This window comes from Marmota marmota, unplaced genomic scaffold, assembly GCF_001458135.2.
Source record: "Marmota marmota marmota unplaced genomic scaffold, marMar, whole genome shotgun sequence".
In the NCBI taxonomy this organism is placed as follows: Eukaryota; Metazoa; Chordata; class Mammalia; order Rodentia; family Sciuridae; genus Marmota; species Marmota marmota.
In genome coordinates this window covers 27,669,750-27,684,823 of record NW_026000026.1, presented here as the reverse complement: position 1 = coordinate 27,684,823, position 15,074 = coordinate 27,669,750, and the positions used below count along the sequence as shown (strand labels likewise).

At 54.1% G+C, this 15,074-nt stretch overlaps 1 long non-coding RNA gene across 2 annotated transcripts in view; it reads left to right on the top strand.

Moving 5' to 3' along the window:
• LOC125619032 overlaps positions 1 to 15,074 on the top strand; it is a 41,135-nt gene that overhangs the window by 17,937 nt on the left and 8,124 nt on the right. Inside the window, exon 3 of one of the 2 annotated variants that reach the window (XR_007350495.1) lies at positions 12,133 to 14,787. This is a non-coding gene — a long non-coding RNA (uncharacterized LOC125619032). Of the gene's footprint in view, positions 1 to 11,735; positions 14,788 to 15,074 lie in introns of those variants that run through there. The other variant, XR_007350496.1, reaches the window with a different exon arrangement.

The window sequence follows — 15,074 nt, the reverse complement described above, 5'->3', positions numbered from 1 at the left end:
AGGAGGGAGGAGGGAGGAGGGAGGAGGGATGACGGAGGAGGGATGGAAGAGGGAGGGAGTCCACACAGCAACTTCAAGGGAGGGGTCATTAGCCCCATGTGCCATGTAGGAAATGAGTGAGGCAGAGGCTTTGAGAGATGGGGCGTTCAGGGGCTCTGAAAGGGACGGCTCTGGACAGACATCGGTGCAGCCATCTCTGGTTCAGTCCCTTCTGAGAGTATTGCTGGGAAAGGGTCCTGGAGAATAAAGGATGAGACGACAGCCAGGCCCAGGATAAAATGTGGGCTTTGCATTCCTTGCTGTGTGACCTTGGGCAAGTGATACCACCTCTCCGTGTGCTTCGTCTAAAATAGGAATAAAAGACCTACTTCGTGGGAGGGCCAGAGCATAAGCAGGCAGTGTGACTCTCCACTGCTGATGCCTGGTGTCTAGAACTGTGCCTGGCCTATGGTAGGAGCTTCTTGTTCATTGGGTGACTGAGTGAACAGGCGCGTCTAAGGACAGTGCCCAGCACGGTGTCTGCTGATCTAAGTGCCGATGTGTGTGTGGTAGCTTAAGGAAACCACCACTATTCCCTGAGCTTTAATGAAGGCAAGCAGCCTGGTGGTCACTGCCAGGGCTCGGAGCCCCTGCCTGGCCTTCTGCCCAGTTTCCAACTCTTAGGCACCTCATTGAAATCTCCTCCTGTGAAAGGTGAGATTCAGCACAAGACCTGCCGGGGGCACCTCCCTGGGAGCCAGGTGTGGGCACCAGCCGCACTCCTGCTGGGTGGGTTCTCTGGAATGGTTCCTGGCCTGGGCCACCTGCCAGGTGGCGTCAGTCACCTTGCCAGATGCCCCTCCAGAGTGGCAGTGCCCATCTGTGAAGTGGGAGGTGGCAGCGGAAGTGAGAACCTCCACGGAGGTCTCGTGCCTGCCCACTGCGGCTGTCCAGGCCAGGGTCTTGTTTGCTGGGCCATCCACAAGGCCAGGGGAGGGAACCTCTGGGCAGAGTGGCCCTGGGCAGGGTCAGGACCAGAGCCAGGGCTGCCAGGGAGGAGACAGAAAGGACACCTCAAGGAATGCCACTAGTGGTACTGTGGTCATTGCTATGTCACTAAGCTCTGCGGGGAGCGGGACCCTCCTCCCAAGACCCTCCTCCTCTGGGCAGGATTCCCAGATAAGGGAAGCTCCCGGGCTTCCTGGGCAGCCCCCTTTGGAGGCTGGGAGTCGCTCCTCACAGAGGCCACCATGCTTCAGTTCCTTAAACCTCCAGGAGCTAATGCCCAAGGGTATCAGCCCCTTGCCTCTGGGTGGCAGATCAGGTGCCCCAAGGTGGGGGTTGTAGGTGGCCCTGGCTGCAGGACAGGAGGTTTCCGCCTCTGAGAGCTGCCCTGGTACCTGGGACACCCGTGAACCTCAGAACCCAAATCCAGCCACTGGACCCCACCAGGGGGCTCCCGTCTCCTGAGCACCTGACCGTCCACCTCTTTTCTAAGCCTTCACATTCCTCTCTGACCTCAGCCTCCTCATGGAGTCTCCCTGCCCTTCTCTGGGCTCCCTGGCCCCTCTCTGAGCCTCATCTCCTCTCTGGGCATCTGTCTCCTTCCTGTTCCCTTCCCCACTTCCCCATGTGGACATTCAGTATGTGTGGCAGAGCTGGACTCAGCCCCGCCCTGGGCATCCAGAGTCCTGGCTCCAGATTCAATTCCGTTTGTGACTCTGAGGGGGACTTTGAGCAACTCTTGTCCCCACACAGGTCTTGATTTCCCCATCTGTGTACATGAGAGGGTTGGACCAGATGAGAGGCAAGGCCCCTTCTCACACAGAGCATCAAAGGCTCCATGGATGCAGGGAGCTGTGGTGCATGCCTGAAATTCCAGCAGTTTGGGAGGCTGAGGCAGGGGGATCACAAGTTCAAGGCCAACCTCAGCAACTTAGTGAGGCCCTGTCTCAAAATGAAAAATAAGTAAATAAAAAAGGCTGGGGATGTGGCTCAGAGGCAGAACACCTCAGGTTCAACCCCCAGTACTGCAAAAAAGAAAAAAAGAAAGAAACCCAGGATGCTGTTCCTGGGAGCTCCCAGCCCCCAGCACCCTTTCCGCCCCTGAGCTTGGGGCCCGGAGCAGCAGCCTTCTGAGCATATTTTGGATTTGCTGCTACAGGTGCCCTTCCTGCTCCCTTCCTAGCGTCAGCAGGGTCTGTGTCAAACAGGCCCCACCTCCCACCATCTAAGCCTTGTCCAGGGCATGTGTCCCTCCACCATGGCCCAGCGCCCTCCCCAGGGTCCCTGGATAGGCATGAGCTCCTTCCCATGTGCCCTGCAGAGGGTAGGGCACACTGGCTCCAGGGCTCAGCCTGGTTATTGTGGCAGCCGTCAACCAGGAGAGTTTGACTGACTGAGGGTCCAGCTGCGGCCCCTGGGGATGGGTCACCGTGTCTGTGCTGAGCCCTTGTGTCCCATGGGCTGCTCCCAGCTGAAGCCTGAGCATGACCAGGCACCAAGTCTGTCCGTCCTGAGGAGATGTGGAACTCCTGCAATGAGTGGCTTTGGTTCAAGGACTCCCACCAGTATGGCGCGACCTTGGCATTGGGCTGAAGTCCAGGATTCTCCCCACCCATCACCCTTCCCCTCCCTCTCCTTCCTGGGTGCCAGACCTGCTACACAGAGGCCCTGAGACTCCTGCTGCCTCCTCCTGCTCCCCTCTCCATAAACCTGCTCATCTCGGGCAGCCTCCACACCTGCTGCTCGGGGTGGGGGCACCCTAACTCAATTGTTTCAACTGCTGGGCTCTTGAGGTTGTGTGCCCATCGTCACAGATGACATCAGCGACTGGTGTTTAATGCACACCTATTGTGGGCCCTGCAATATCTCATCTAACCATGACCTTGACCTCCAGAGCAGGGGACCCCAACCACCCCATTTTACAATGAGAAAACCGAGGCTCAGGGAGGAAGGAACTTACTCAAAGCACAACTAGAAGATGACTTTCATCTCCAAAAGTTATTCTTAGTATCTTTCTTTCCGGCTTTACACCATCCGCCTGCAAAGGCAGGTCTTGCCGATGACCGCACCCGGTCGTAGATCCTCGCAGCCATGCTTGGTCGCTGGCTGGCATGCGCACGGCTCTGGATACAGACTTGACACCCTTGCTCATGAATCCTCCAGCGGCAGAAGAGCAGTGAAGAGTGGCCAAGCGGCTCATCCACCTTGCAAAAGGCTGCGCTGGGGCCCACCGGAGTGAAGTAGATTTCCTGGGAAAGTTCTCAGCCCTGGCAAAACATGAGGTGTGACTTTCTATATTTATTAAAACATATTTAGCATCTCTTTCTTTCTGTTTCGTGCCCATCCGTGGCTGACTTGGGAGGCGGAGCGGAACGATGGAAAGAAAAGTTAAACCTAGAACTAGTCCTGGCTTTGCCACCCACGACTTCCTGGGCCTCAGTTTCCTCATCCATAAAATGGGGGTAGTGACATCTACCCCATCAAGAGCCCGGCAGAGCCAAGGCTGAACGGGCACACTGCAGGACCCCTTCCCCTGACGGCGCCTCTGGGTCTCCCACGGAAGCTGGGCGGGCACTCGGCCCCACGGGGACAGTATGGTGGCTGCGGTGGCAGGAACCTGGGTGCCCCGAGAGGCTCAGGAAGCCCAGCGCTGGTGCCCTGCTCCCCTCCCCCAGCCGCACAGAGGCATCGCGCCAGCCTTTCGCAGCCTGCGGGCGCATCTCGGCCCCAGGGCTGACCCAGTTTCTGTCGTCCTCCTTGGAGGCCTGGGGTGAGTCACTGTGCTCACCGGGCTCACGCAGCTGCCTTGGGCCAGATTAGTAACTGGATCACGGCCCCCACCCCTGACAGCACTGGCTCGGGACTGGCTGTCCCTGCTGCGGAGACCTTGGAGCCAGCTGTTCCTGCCCCAGGACCTTATTTCACACACAGGGAAACTGAGGCTCGGAGCAGGGCGAGGAGCTCCCCGGGTCACGCGGAGGGAACAGCGAGTGGGATGTGATCGCCCGGGTCCCACATCATCACAACCTGGGTCCCAGCTCTGAAGACACCTCCCCCGTCTGGTGGCCCCTTCCCCACCCCCCGGGCCAGCCTCGGCCAGCTGTTGCGCAGCCTCTGTTCAACCCACTGTTCCTAGAGGATCGGGGGCGGGAGGTGGGGGGGCTTTTGTAGCAAAGTAAACATTAGATCACCTCACCCCATCGTCCCCTCCTTGAGTGGGTGCCCATCCCTCCAGAATGAGAATCTGAGAAGGTGATCAGGAGCCCCCGCAGGCTTCCCTCTCACACAGTGGGAAGCCAGTCACCTGGGCCTCCCTGGAAACCCTGGTGTGCCCATGTGCCCTTCCCTCTGACTGAGCACCTGTCCCTCCTGCATCTCCAGGGCCCATCAGTCCATCCTGCCCGTCTCTGCACACACATGTGCTGCTGAGGGGTTCTGACCGGGCAGCCCATCCAGCCACCCGGCCACTCTGCCCAGACTCCTGCCCCCTTTCCATGCAGCCTCCCCTCGTCTGTTTGGGGGCTTGCTCACCAGTGGCTGCCCCACCAGCCTGCTTTTCCTCCCTCCCTCTCTGGGGCTCATTTTTACCTCTGAATAGTCCCCTCTTCCTCTCTCTTTCCTTCTGCTGGCTCTTGGTGACACTACTCCTGCCACTCCTGCTACCAACTCACCTCTGTTCTCTGGGAAACCTAATTCACATTCAGGTGTGATAACTCAAGGCCTCCTACTTGGAGGATTAGTTGCCTTCAAAGGTTAAAGCCAAAGAAATGAATGTCTCATGGTGGAATCTCTGCCTCGAGTGAGGTGGGAAGGCTGTCCTGAGCCCCTGAGATGCCACTCGGCCTGCAGCTCTCCCTTTGTCCTGGGGAAAGCTGAGTGTCCACTCTCAAGTCAGGCTGGGCTGCAGGGCCTTCCACTTTGTGCCTGTCTCTGTCACCTCACTCCCCTCCTTCATCCACCACTTTCCCAAGATAAATCGATCAGGTCAGTCAACACGTTTTCATGAAAAAGAAACAAGTTAGTCTTTTGACTCCACAAAGTGGGCCTTTCTCGAGGCAGAGGGGCTGGGGCAGTCAGGAGCATGTGGAATCGGTGCCGCCGGGCCAAGACAAGGCCCCTTTTGTGTCCTGGGACAAAGATAGAGTGTCCTGGCAAGATGGGGCCAGGGCCTTCTCAGTGCCAGCTCCGGCAGCCTGGATTGGCTGGCAGATGGACAAGTCCACCCCGTGACCGCAGGCCCCGGCTCCCGCCACCCTACCCAACCCTCCCTTGGGCAAACAATCGGGCGGGGACCAGACAAATCATGAAGCCAGACTGTCTCCTCTGTCGCGGCCACCTGGTACCCACGGGGCTGGGAACCCCCAAAACCTTCAGCCTTGGTCGAGAGCCCTTGAATCAGCTGTTTCCATGGCCTTTGGAGATGGAAAGACTTGGGTCTAGTTCCAGACTAGGTGACCTTGGGCAAGTCACCCTCCCTCTTTGAGCTTCTATACACCCATCTACAAAATAGTGCAATAGTTCACCTCCAGCTGCTGAACAGAGGCCACGAAATGCCTTCTCTAGTAACGAGGCACTTGTCTGGCACAGAGAGGGCGCTCGCACATTACAACACAAGCTCTTTGGTGTGAATGTCACTTTCTATCTATTATCTCACTGGATGCTTAGAATACCACCCCGCCCCAGGAGACAGAATGATCATGCCCACTGAACTTCTGGGAAGTGTTGATCTTCTGGAGGGACACTTGGGAAGGTTATGAGTGGCCCAAGCGGATAGAGCCTGAGGGAGATGCTAAGAGAATCCTTGATAGAACCAGAGACGAGCGCTGGGTGTACCTCTGGGCCTTTGCAAGTGCAGTGCTGGCTGCAAGGAACGGTCTTCTTTTTCCTGCCCCCCACCAGGTAATGCAGCCTTTCCATTTAAGACAACTTAACCCAGGGAAGGAGATTTACTTTCCTTTTGTGCTGTTAAAATACTTGGCTAGGCAGAAAATTTTAAAAGGGAAATGTTTTGTCGAATGGTTTATTCATTCAACAGATATTTATTGAGCACCTGCTGTCTATCAGACACTTTGGCCAGACACTGTGAAACAAGATCGAAGCAGTCCTGGTCCCCTGGGAGCGGACAATCAGTTCAGGGACTCTCAGCCTTAGCCCTGTGCGTCTGAACTACTTGGGGAAGTTTAAAAATTCTTGGTTTCTGCGCTTCACCCCAGTGATCCTGATTCAGCCTGTCTGCCACGGGGCACTGGGATGTTAAATAGCTCTTCAGGTGTTGCTGGGGTCCAGCTGAGTAAAGAACCATGGTTTCCAGGGAAGGAAAGAAATGAGCAAATCACCAAAATGCACCAGGCAGCAATAGGTTCTGTGCAGGAAATGGACCAGGAAAAGGATCGAGCAGTCAAGGTTGCTGTTTAAGACAACCCAACCCTACAGGCCACTCCAAAAGGTAGGACGACTTGCCTACTGCTGTTGTACAGCAGGAGGGACCCAGAGGAAGTGAGGGAATGAATCATGGGAAACTTAGAGGGAAGGGGTCTTAGTACTTGCTGTACTAAGAGCCAGCAATGAGAAATAGCGAGTGTGCTGAAAAGCATGGCAGCTGGCAGCCCTGATGGGGCTGGACGGCTGCAGGTAGAAAGGAGGTTGAGAGGCATTCTGTGGCCCCCAAACCCCAAGCATAAAGGAGTTAGTGCTGCTTCAGGTCCTGGCTGTCTTCCTTTTACCTAGTAATTGGGATGGCAAGGACAGTCTGTTCCTGTGTGTTCAAAGTAGTGTCTGCACCAGGTTCTTCCTCCTGTTTCCTCCCCACACATGACCCCCACTCAGACCTCAGAAACATGGGATGAGGGTGGTCACTGGAGGTCTACCACAAGGCAGGATTCCTTTCTGCCTTGGGAAGGACGTGCCCTCTGACTGGACAGTTGGGTCAGCCTGGCCTGGGTCTGGGACCCCAGAACTGAGAACTGCTCTGGACATGGCCAGTGGTAGCCGTGGCCAGGTCTGTAACTAAGCCGTGAGTTAGCATCACTACCAGCCTGCCTCACCTTGTCCAGTGGAAATTCCAGGGGCTTAAAATCCCAGAGTCTTGGATATTTATTGAAGTAATAACTTAAAAAGTTATTTTAACATGTTGTGTTAGAATTGTGTTCAAATACTGAAGAAATGTCATATGGTGTGATTAGCCTAGATGAGACTGTTGTGCTGGGATGTCTTTGAATATTGTATTAGGGTGTTATATAAGGTTGTGTGTTGGAAGGGCATGTGCGTTAGTGTTAGATTAGAACGTGGTTCGAATGGTGCTAACGTGTTGAATTGGAATATTAATCTGTGTTAGTACATTATATTTGAATGCAATGTTATAATAGCACATTAGAGCATTACATTAAAATATGACATTGTGTTGGAATGTTTTATGAGCATGTTTTCTTTTGGATGGCGTGTTGAATCTGAAAATCCAGAGCGGGGCTCTTGGGATTGGGGGATGTGTGGGAGTCCAGGGCTGGATTTGGGCTCTGCCCTGGTGCTGACACCTCCAACGTTCTCCCTCTCTCTGGACCTAAGTTTTTTCCCTTTGGCCACAGAGGCTGGTGGCCTCTGTCCGCAGGCTGTCCATGGGGCTCTGAGCGCTGGCCGCTAACCCTTCGCCTCCTCCCGCTCAGGAAGTGAGATTTCCATTAACAATGAGGCTGATCTTATCAGGGAATGAATGACTTTCTGGGGGTAAACAGCTTCCTCACTGACAGGAAAGTAAGAGGTTACAGTGACCAGGGTGGCCGGAGTGTGGGGCTTCCAGCCAGCTGACTAATGCTCCCAGGACAGAGGGCCCCTCCTGCCCTGGGAACCCACCCGCCTGGCTCCGCCCCGGCCCTGCCCCTGCTCCGCCCCTGCTCTGCCCCGCCCCCGCCCCGGGACCGCCCCGCCTCTGGCCCCACCCCCGGCCCCGCCCCGCCCAGCGCTCTCTAGATCGCAGTTCTGGCTGCGCTGATTGGTGGGGATAACCACAAAGTTCTGAGCCCCCCCCCAAATTTCAGCCACCACCTTGGCGGTAGTTCAGTTCTGCCCCTTCCCTGGGCGCACCTGGCCCCTTCAGAAGTGGGCCTCCCACAGGTGGTTTGAGCCAAACTATCCTGGGTCTTCCCACCCCAAATCACACCGCTCCTCGCTCCCTGGAGGAAAAAGCAGTGATGCCAAGCGGACTGAAAAAATCTTCACACTTGGACACACTCTGGCTGTCCTGCACAACCCCAGGGGGCCGTACGCACTCCCACTCCGTGATCCAAGACAGCCAAGAGGCCAAAGGCATGGGCCAGCAGGCCGGCTAAGGACCATGAGTGCTTGTCTCGGTTGGTTTCCTGTTGTTATAACAGAATACCCGAGACGGAGCGGTTTATGAAGAAAACTGGTTTATTTAGCGCAAGGTTCTGGAGTCAGGGAAGGCAGGAGCACGGCACTGGCATCTGTCGGGCTTCCTGTGCCACCTTCATGCTGCTTCATACAGGGATGAGAAGGAAGGGGTGCGGGTGCTTGCACAAAAGAGGCAGGGACAAAGGGAACCCCGTGCTTTGCAAAACCCTGCTCTTAGGATAACTAACCCTGTCTGTTGAGAATTAGCTGGTCTTCGATCTCAGGGCTCAGTTATCTGTAAAATGGGACTTTAAAAGGTACTTTTTAAAAAAGGACCCATTTTTATATGAGATGGTATAGCTGATATATCCAGAAAAGGAGGCCTTGCGTGGTGGGGACAGAATGGAATGTCATAGGAAAATGGGAGGGAGGAATCTCTGGGCAGTCCCCATAGAGAAGTAGCCTGTGGCAGGTAGGAAGCAGACTTGGGTCTGGATGCCAGCTCTGCCATTAGTTTGCTGTGTGGCCTTAGCTGATCCCCTGCTGTCTCTGGTCCTCAGTGTCCTCAAGTAATGCAAGCTCTTTAGATTGGCGGACCTGCAGTGGGATCCCTTTTTCTTGGGCTCTTGGATTCCCTGATGTGCATCCACAAGCCCTGGCGTTCAGTCTATTTGTATCTTTCGATCTAAAATGAGTCTTTTGTAGAGAGCATAACCATGGATCTTTTCTTTTTAACTCATTCATTAATTTATGCTTTTTGATCAAAAAGTTTAATCCATTTACATCCAAACTAATTACTGATACATTTTGTGGCTTTAGGTTTTTGGCTGGGGAGATGGGACTTGCCCACAATTCCTAAGTGCCTTTGTTCCCATCCTCAAGATTGGCCCATGAATAAATAGCAAAGAAGGATACCAAAGTCCTGGAAGGGACATCTAGGAAAGTGAGGAAAGCCAGCGGCCCGTGCTCCTGCCTGAGGCCTGGCGACAAACTGCAGATGCTACCTTACGCACTTTCCCTGAGATCAGCTGCCAGGGATAAGGGGAACCGCGCATGCGCATAAGGCTCCAGTGCCGGCTTCTGGAGCCAAGTTCTTGCAGTCACGGGACTAACCCTGAGCGGGCAGGCAACGCTTAGCCCTCTGCTCCTCGGTGTGTGTCTCATCAGTATTTCTTCCTGGTGGACTGACACCTTTTTGCATGTACAATGTCCTCCTTTGTCTCTCATGATCACGTTTGACTCAGCGTTTCCGTTGGAAGATCCTCTCTCTCCACCAGGGTCTCTTTTGGTTACGATTTGCATGAGTTCTCTTCATTCAGTCTATTTGTATCTTTCGATCTAAAATGAGTCTTTTGTAGAGAACATAACCATGGATCTTTTCTTTTTAACTCATTCATTAATTTATACGTTTTGATCAAAAAGTTTACATTCAAACTAATTGCTGATACTTTTTTTTTTTTCCCCTGCACATTGTATAGTTCTTTTTTTGGTCCCTCATTTCCTCGGTTATAATCTTTTATCATGTTTAGTTGACTTTTGTAGCGATGTCTTTTTATTTCCTTCTAATTTCCCTTTGTGTATATTCTATAGGTACTTAAGATATGTTGTGTGGGTAACAGAAATAGTCTACTGATACTTAAAAATACATATTAAAATAGATATTTCTTTAAGGCTAACATGGGGATTACATATATCATTCTGTATTTATAACAATCTTATTTGAATTGATATCAACTCAAGTTCAATGGCATATAAAAATTCCACCCTGCCCAGCTCTATCCTCTCCAAAATAATATCTTTGTATATTGTGTACCTGCTAACATGGATTCATAATTATTTTTATTCCATTATTTCTTTGTTGACCGTCTCATTTGGTTAATGTGTCATTTTCCCGATCAGTTTTTTCTCTGTTCTCTCTCAGCTCTTTGAGCATATTTAAGACAGTTGTTGCAAGGTCGCTTTCTAGTAAGTCCCATATCTGGGGACAGTTTCTGTCGCTTTATTTTATTTCTTTGCAAGAGCCATGGTTTCTGTTTCTTTGTTGTGATTTTATTGTTGTTGACAGTTGGACCACCTTTGCAGACTGGTCGTGGACTGACCCTTCAGCAAGGTGGAAGCTCAGGGGCTTCTCGGGTCTTTTCTGAGCACAACTCTTCCCCGAGCCTACCTGGGGCTTTCTGGGTTCCTCGTGTGCTCAGCTGCTTTTGAGCGTCTGACGTCCCAGGGTCTCTTGGCAGCTTTCATGAACAGAGCCCACCAGAGTCCCCTGCTTAGGCCAGAGTGGGGGTAAGCAGACAGCAGTCCAGGCAGCCCTGCCACAGCCCAGGTCGTCCTAAGGCAGGTCTGCCTGCTCCCTCTGGCTCAAGGGAGGGGCTCTGACAAGGGATCTGTCACCTCCTTTCCACCTTCTGTGCAAGGAACAGGGTGGGGCTCCGGTGAGGAGAAGTGCCACAGAACTTTTTCTACGGTTCTGAAGGTGGCTTTTCCTTAATCGGAGGCTTACTTGGTGCTGTCACCATGGGCTGCTCTGTTGGTTCCACAGTCTCTGGTGGTCTGTGAGCTGCTTCCCTGGAGGACTAAGAACTCGGGGCTTCTTAGTTGGCTGTTTAGCTGCCGTCACTCCTCGTCACTCCTCCGATGGACAGTATGTTAGCAACGCTCAGATGTCCCACCACGTGTCACCGGAGAATGAACAGAGCGCTGTACCAACGTGTGGGGAGGGACTGCTATGGACCACTGGGCTCTGCAGCGGCCTTGCAGGATGGTGATTTTTGAGCTGAATGACAGAAGGGAAGAAGCCAGGAGAGGAACTGAGGGAAGAGCAAGATCAAGAGCCCTGGGCAGGAAAAGCACCTGGCTTTTCCTGGGTCCTGTTGAAAGGATGGAATGGACAGAGCCTGGGAGGCCTGGGGGTGGGAGCCTGGGAGGCTGGGGCGGGGTCGTGCCGTTTGGGACCTATTCTCCCTGGGATGGGATGCACGAAGGGCTTTGAGAACGGAGGAGACCTTGTGGGTTAGATAAGGCCTGGAACACCAGCCAGCGTAGCCTCCTGGGGGAGAGGTGGAATTGGGGGCAGCCCTGCAGGGGACAGAAGGGGTAGTGAGTTCAGTGAGAACCGCCTGACAGCATCCCCGAGGGCTTCCAGAGATGAACCAGGGAAAGCCATGGTCAAGTTAAACCCTGTCTGGCACGGGGTCTGGGGGGTGGGGGGCACGCTCCTGCCCTGTGGGCTTCTGTTGCTGTCTGGGCTTCACCTCTTCACATGGGTTTTTCTCTAGGTAAAGGAAGACGAGCTGGGCCTCTGAGGTTTGCCAGGCTAGAATCTGAAAGGTTGGCGTTTTTCAAACGAGAACTGAAGACTGAGAACATGGGGAAGCTGGGACCCAGGGAGGAATGTGGCCACACAGAAATTGTCCCCCTTAGTGAGGATGAGTCAGGGACCACGTTACTCAGTTCCCATTGATAATGCGATGTCAGCTTCTGAGGTTAAACACAGGATTCCAGAGTTGGGCTGGTCTGGCCAGAGTCCTGACCCATTCTCAGCGTGATATGGTGCAGGTCTCTGTGCCTCTCTGAGCCTCGGTCTCTTCATCCATCCCACCGAGGTGATGATAGTCCCCTGGCTCATCGTCAGTGCTCAGCCCTTGACCTTTGCAATAAAATTGCTAATTGCCATGGTAGCTAATTACTATCAGGAGATCCGGCTTGCAATTTCAGGCACCCAGAAGAAACCACAGAATCAAGCTTGGTCCAACTTCAGAGAATGTCAGAGTGGTCCAATATTTCCTCTTCCTTCTGTCCCAGCCACAGAACTCAAGGTATTCTCAAGCCCTGCAGCTTGTCTGGAGTTCAAGGTGAAAAGACACGTCAGGAGTGAAAGAGAAGTAAAGATCACCAGCAGCAGCAAAGACCGTGAAGAGGACATCAGTGCTGGATGGACAGGTGGCATCTGAGTGGACCTTCAGGGTGGTTGGAGCCACGCAGGCCAAGATGGCATTCCAGAGGAATGAAGGAGGTTCCGCCAAGGTTTGGAGGTAGAAAATGGTGTCTCAGTGCTTTTAGGTGGACAGAAAAGAGTGGCCCATTTTAGCTGTAGCAAAGAACTGGAGATTGAAGGGCAGATACAAGGAAATCAAGTTGTCAGGCTGTGGCAATGTGGACACCAGGGTGGGGGATCTGACCTCACTGGGAGGTGGTGTGGAGGGAGGTGTGGCTGTTTCTGAGGAAGGGAGGGTCACCCTCAGAGCTGGGATCCAGGAAGATCACTCTGTGCCTGAACACAGGCGAGAGGCCAGAGAGCTTCCCAGAGCTCTGACCGAGGTCTAGGCCAGGGACGCTGAGGCCCCTGTGGGCAGTGGGAGTACAGATGAGGGCCAGATCCTGGGGATCGAAGTCGGTAGAATCACCGAGTCTTGGCAGCTAACTAGAAGAGTCAGGCGAGACGGAGGACCCAAGCCTGACTCCCCGATTGCCCTCCGGAGCAGCCAAATGGTTGAGATCAAGCCCAAGGGCAGAAGAGGCTTGGGGAGAATGTCAGCCGTTCTTCACTGTTGTGACTAAATACCAGAGGAAATGAACTTAGAGGAGGAAAGACTTATTTTGGCTCCGGGTTTCCATCCACAGTCAGCTGGTTCCGTGGCAGGGGTCTGGTGGGAGGCAGAGCATCATGGTGGGGACGGGCTGGCAGAGCCAGGCGGGGAACCCATCAACAGATCAATCCACCCATGGTGTCAGAACCCTCAGGAACCAAATCACTTCTCAAAAGCCCTGCCTCCAGACATGGCTGCATTTGGGACGAAACCTCAACCCAGGAGCCTTTGCGGGACATTTGGGATTCCAACGGTCCCAGGGAGGAAGATGCAGGGATGGAGCTGCCCCAGAGGCTCGGCACTTGAGAAGTCTGCGTGGCAGATCCCGACCTGGAGGGAGGTCTCAGGACCGGGCTGGGTGTTTGATGATGGTTACGGTCCTGAGTTTGGCTGGCTTGTCGAGGGAGACAGATGGAGGGGAGGGGGCATGGCAGAGACCCTGGCTGCTTCTGTCCCGTTGTCCCATGTGTGCCCCCCAGGCTCTTCCCCGTCCCCCACGACCCTCCCCCACTTCCTCTCATCTGACTTCCTTTCTGGCCTTGTTAGCTGCGTCATTTTAGGGAACTTGGAAACCAGACCTCGTGTGTCTTCAACTTACAAAATTATACACTCCAATGAGCCGGAAAGGGGTTTTTGGAATAATTCTATTGAAAATATGTGGGTTTTCGCCTTGAAATGATCTTCCTGAAATTATCCCCTTTCTCTCTTTATAAATATTAAAAAGAAGGAATCGGAGCTTAGTGCTCTAAATCCCTATTCAGAGACTCTCTCTTCTGCCTCCCAGGAAAGCAACCGAGAAGGAAGGGAGGAGGATGGCTCGGTTCCCTTTAACACGATCCTGCACCCCAGCCCCTGAGCCGCCTCTGGCGGTGGCCCTGACCAGCCTCTCCTCATCCCCCCTCAGCCCAGCTGGGACTGCAGGACTTGCTGGAATGTCCTGTGTCCCTGTGGGGGTGTGGGGAAGAGCACAGCAGGGCCTAGGAAGCTTGGGAAGATGGAGATGAGGGAGATGGACAGACTGAAGTGGGAAAAGAGAGTGTCAACAGGGAGGGACCCAGCGAGTCAGTGACACTGAGGGACACCCTGTAGTGCTGGGAGAGGGGAGATGGAATGTGGAGAGAGAGAGAGAGAGAGAGAGAGAGAGAGAGAGAGAGAGAGAGAAAGTAGCACACAGATGCAGAGAGACAGAAAAGGAAAACAGGAATAGAGACACTCGGAGGGTTAGGGGAAGAGGCAGAGGCAGAAAATAAGACAGAGAGAGAGTCACCGGGGTGGGGGCTCACAGAATGGAGATGACACAGATGGACAGATGGGGTAGAAAAGAGCCAGAGACCTTAGGTCAGAGATGGAGGCAGAAGAGCAAGACCCAGTGAGCCAGTGACCTGCAGGAGGGTGGGCAGGGCCCGGGGTCTTGCCACCTCAGGGTAGAGCATGGGTGGAGCAGGTTCCCATGCATGGTGACACTGGAGGAGGGGAGCCCCTCACTCCCAGCCTGCTCCCTCCGGTGCGCACCTCAGTCCCACACCTGGAGCTAGGCATGGCCAGTCGTTGGTACACAGAGGGGAACATGGCCCTGGCAGCCCAGAATCGGCCTCAGTTCTGCCAGTCCCTGTGGGGTCACCTCTGGCACCTGAGTGCCAGTCAGTCTTTTGGAGCCTTGGCTTTCTCATTTGAAAAGTGAGGGCGACGATACTTATGTCCTGGGGTACCATAGCACCTACATGAGGCATCTTCTGGGGACAGCAGGTGTCTACCGTAAGTCCATTGACCTCTTGCATCCTGGAATCTGGGGCTCAACTATCATCCTCTTGTGATCTTGCAGTTGACCAGCACTGACCTTGGAGACCTGGGGTACAGCCATACCCCACAGGTACCTCAAAAGGGAAAATCCAGAGGAGGGGGGGAGTGGGAAGTCTTCGTGGGTGGGAGGGTTCCCTAGACAGCCTTCTCAGGCAGCCGTGGTGGGTGCAGTAGGCAGCAGGCAGTGGAGGGGCTGGTGCACTTCACTGGTCTGCCAGTGACCTTGAGCCTCTCCAGGGCTTCTGCCTGCCCAGCTGCCTGAGTGGGGGGGTCGGACTCCCAGGGGCCTTTGAGTCCCTGACGTTCAGGGGTTCTCAGAGTCTATGATTGTAAGCAGCCCGACCTCGGGGGGGGGGG